The sequence below is a fragment of the Limulus polyphemus genome, unplaced genomic scaffold (genome assembly GCF_000517525.1).
Source record: "Limulus polyphemus unplaced genomic scaffold, Limulus_polyphemus-2.1.2 Scaffold3919, whole genome shotgun sequence".
NCBI lineage: Eukaryota > Metazoa > Arthropoda > Merostomata > Xiphosura > Limulidae > Limulus > Limulus polyphemus.
In genome coordinates this window covers 31,860-36,653 of record NW_013669529.1, presented here as the reverse complement: position 1 = coordinate 36,653, position 4,794 = coordinate 31,860, and the positions used below count along the sequence as shown (strand labels likewise).

The 4,794-nt window shown below is 38.4% G+C and overlaps 1 protein-coding gene across 1 annotated transcript in view; it reads right to left on the bottom strand.

Moving 5' to 3' along the window:
• The window catches only part of LOC111088512, a gene marked incomplete at its 3' end in the record, with an annotated part of 62,238 nt that extends 61,679 nt beyond the window's left edge, over positions 1 to 559 (bottom strand). Inside the window, exon 1 of the mRNA XM_022398884.1 lies at positions 535 to 559. The remainder of the gene's footprint in view (positions 1 to 534) is intronic.
• Between the last annotated feature and the right edge of the window lie 4,235 nt (positions 560 to 4,794).

The following is a 4,794-nucleotide window of genomic DNA, read 5'->3' as shown; positions in this document are numbered from 1 at the left end:
AGATCAATCACTTTGTCAGCACATAAACTGATCACAAAGATCAATCACTTTGTCAGCACATAAACAATGATTACAAAGATCAATCACTTTGTCAGCACATAAACAATGATCTCATTCTAAACGCTTATAAATAATGATCAAATTATCAACTGAAAAAAAGACCAAATAATTAACTTTTGTAGACAATGATCACATGGACAACAATTATAAACAATGGTCACATGGACAACAATTATAAACTGTGATCACATGGACAACAATTATAAACAGTGCTCACATGGCTAACACGTATAACCAATGATCACATGGCTAACACTTATAAACTTGAATCATATGGTCAATTTATGAACTGTGATCACATGATCGAAGCTTTATCGACCGCCTTTATCTCACAAAACGTTAGCATTACTTAAAGCGCGTCAAAGCGACGCGTTAAAAACGCAACAGCGCGGCTTTTTTCACTCGATCACACACACACACACGCCTAATAGAAACATAATTAGAATTAATTCTGAAACTAATGTTGACACTCACACTTTGATTTCGATTGCACGATGCACGCAACGTCCTCTTCTTTATACTTAAAAATAAAGTCGTTCTCTCATTCAGCCGCGAGGCACGAGACTCTGGGCGATTGACAAAAGAAGTGGACGGGTCCAATACAAAACAAGGGGTCGCAATAGGAGGAAGGGGTTTATATTTTCTAAGTAGTAGAGATTCAGTTCACCGCTAGGCGGACTGTAATAATAAACTTCTTTACCGTTCAAATATGACAAAACAATCAAAGATGGACGGACATACGCAGGATTCGTGTAAATTGTGAACAAAAAATTATTTCTATAAATCTTCTTTACGCTCTTAATGTATCCGGTGGACCAGCAGTAAGTTCACGGACTTACGACGCTAAAACCCGAGATTTGATTCCACGTCGCGGACACAGCAGATAGCCCATTGTGGCTTAGCTCTAAAAGAAATAAACTTTTCGTCAAGCGATCTACTTAAGTATAGTTATCTTCAAGTTTTTGGTTTGGCTTGGGTTTATTTCTTAAGCACAAGGCTACACAATTAGCTATCTTGTTCTCTGCCCACCACAGGTATCGAAACCCAATTTTTAGCGAAAGGGTTTGTTTGTTTGTTTTGAATTTCGCGCAAAACTACACGAGGGCTATCTGCGCTAGCCGTCCCTAATTTAGCAGTGTAAGACTAGAGGGAATGCAGCTAGTCATCACCACCCACCGCCAACTCTTTTACCAACGAAAAGTGGGATTGACCGTCACATTATAACGCCCCCGCGGCTGAAAGGGCGAGCATGTTCGGTGTGATGGGGAATTCGAACCCGCGACCCGCAGATTGCGAGTCGAGTATCCTAACCACCTGGCCATGCCGGGCCCTCGCGAAAGGGTTAAGTTTATAAGAACTATGGATGATCGTTCCTATCTATCAATTGACAAATGGTCGTAGCTACGAAATTATTGTGTGGTGGTGGGGTGGGAATAAATTCTAAACATCTTAGATACACGTACTAAAGATCATGTTGACTTTAACTAACCCTAAACTTGGATAAACCTCTAGTTCTTAATTAAAACTACAGGTACTGATTATTTGAAATCCAAATTTGTAACGTGTTAAGTTTCATTTAAAATATTATTTTCAACAGATTAATTAAAAATCTGACAGAAACTGAAGCTTCCCAACTCCATATCCACGTGTCATAGTTCACTGAACAGATAATGAACGGTTAATAGGCTTTCAGACTATGGAGTATACTCTTCATCATCATTCTAAATCAAGTTGTACAACATACTCAGGCTTCAGACTATGAAGTATACTGTTCATCGTCATTCTAAATCAAGTTGTACAACATACCCAGGCTTCATTCTAAATCAAGCTGTACAACATACTCAGTCTTCAGACTATGGAGTATACTGTTCATCGTCATTCTAAATCAAGTTGTACAACATACCCAGGCTTCAGGTTATTCAGTTTGTTCTTCATCATCGTTCTAAATCAAGTTGTATAACATACTCAGGCTTCAGGTTATTCAGTATGCTCTTCATCCTTCATTTTAAGAACGGTATATTAACTTAGTTATATCAATAAATAGGTTAGTTCTGATTTGTGTATAGAGATGGTTCACGGTCCGCGACCCATTACAACAAAATATCGCTCTGCACAAGGCGCCTTGTAAGAGTTATGGTCAAATCCCACTATTCAATTACAGTAGCCCGAGTATTGGCGGTGGGTGTCGTTAACTAACTGCCTTTCCTCTAGTATATCAGTTTAAAATTAGGGACGGCTAGTGCAGATTAGCTTATATTGAGCTTTACTTGGACTTCCGAAACAGACAGACGAACTTTTGGCCGAGCACGTGCAAACATAAAATATTCAACGGAGAACAAGAACATTGACTAATTTTTTTTAAGGATTCAAAAAAATATATTCTTTTCATGCACAACGTGTTAAACCACCTGCTCTCTTACCATGCACAACATGTTAATGTTTAACTATTCAGCTGTGCCAAAAGAACGTTAACAACATTTGATAAACCATGGAAGCAACGTGTAAAAAAAAAAAAAAAAATGTACGTCATCATTTTAAATGCGAGACGTCCAAAAGGTATTCATGATTTTTGTACATAAAGTGAATGATGCTTTTTAAGTTTAACTTACCCTAACGAATCCAAGGAAACACTCCCCTAGTTGCTTAGCTGTAGGACTAAAGGTTTGTAACGCTAAAAAAACGTCGTGGCCATAGCACAGAGAGTCCGTTGTGTGGCTTTTTGCTTAACTACAAACAAATAAACATAGCGACTAGAAGAAAGATTACGTTGCGCATGAATTCTGTTCGTTTACTTGTTCATTTGTTATTATGAGCAGTTTGTTTCAGAATTTTCGCGTAAAGCTGAACAAATGGATATCTGCGCATTCCGTTTGTTTAAGAACGAAGCTACCGCGGGAATCGAACCCCGGATTAAAGCGTTGTAAAGTCCACCGGGAGACCTCCCTGCGCATAACTGTTCCCCATCTAGAATTGATAAACTAGCGTTATCGGACTGGGAATCGGAAAGTTCGTGTTTGGGACTTTGGGACTGTGGGTACGGTGTAAGAGTGACGGTTAAATCCGGCTATTTGGTTAGACAAAACGTAGCCCAAGAGTTGTGTGTACTACAGAATGTTTGCCTCTTCTATAATATATTGGTTCAAAATTAGCTCACGGCTAGGCGCGGATAGCTCGTGTAGCTTTACTCAAAAGTGGCAAAGTCTGCGGACTTACAACGCTAGAAAACGGGTTTCGATACCCGTGGTGAGCAGAGCACAGATAGCCCATCGTGTAACATTGTGCTTAATTACAAACAAATAAACACTGTATTATAAATTAACATTATTTTTCAAACATTTCAAAAGCGTCAATCGTGCGTGTTTGTTGTGGATTCTCCGACTTTTCCAACGACACTGCTCGTGTTTACATTCAATAAAACCAACAGTTTTTTTTTGTACTTATCTCTACAATAAACCACGAGAAATTAATTTCCTCTCTGCGTCTAGAAGATAAACATTTTGAACACTAAAGCTTACAGAACTGGTGCAATTTAATTTGCGCGTGACTTCAGTAAATTAGTCACGGCATGATGCAATACTAGAGGGTTAAAAAAAATTAATTAACAGTAGCTTCCTCGTGGCAACGAATAAGGCGTTAGTTGGTTAGCCGGTTATCATACGAAGGTTTGTTATTTTATCTCCATACTGTCAATATATGCACTGACTATCAGTGTATGAAATAGAGAACCAGACATAAAAAAAGACAAACACACATGTATATATATATATATATATATATAGAGTTTAAACATTAAATCTAAAACATTCCATCCATATGTAAAAATAGATACACGAACAAATACATTCAGTGAGAAACTTCATTTTAATGCTGTATAATTTCAACATTCTTCGTTTGAGTAAGTGTTGACCATGTCATTAGTATTTCTTTAATGTTGCCCATGTTATAATACTTTATAAATGTTGACAGTTGAAAAGAAAATTTTGTAATCGGGATAACGTAACAGAAAATTCACTTCTGCAGAAAGTGAAAGTTTAGAAATATTTAGAATGAACTAAAATTGATCGAAATATTTTAAAGATTCTGTGTGTCTGTCTGTCTGTGTGCGTACGTGTTTTGTTTTTCATAAATTATCCAGTGCTGGCTGATGTAAAGTGTGTATTTCTTGTTCTGTTCCGGCAGGCCGTTCGACTTGTAATTTTAAATAAATTTCATAAAATTTTTGTTGGCAAGAGTGTTTCGGCTTTAATTTAACCCTTCCTGAAGGTTTTAGACACTTTAAGTTCGTTATGAGTGAAAATTCCGAGAAAGGGTTGAATCCGAAACGTTCTCACTACAAGCCTCCGCGAAGTTACAGGTCGTTTTTTTCTTTTATGTAGAAAAACAAATTGTAAGGTCATCCGTCTGTGCATTGAGTTGTTTAAAATAAACCTTCCAGCAAAATGGATATCGTTAGATTAAGAAGGGTTACTTAGGATTTGAGTTCAGGAGCCGACACTAGCGTGCAGTGCTGCCCGAGTATTTTAGAAACGTTTATCCCAAACCGACCTCGCTATTCGTTGTCGGCCCGGCATGGCCAGGTGGTTAGGGCACTCGACTCGTAATCTGGGTCGCGGGTTCGAATCCCCGTCACACCAAACATGCTCGACCTTTCAGCCGTGGGGGCGTTATAATGTGACGGTCAATCCCACTATTAGGTTGGTAAAAGAGTAGCCCAAGAGTTGGCGGTGGGTGGTG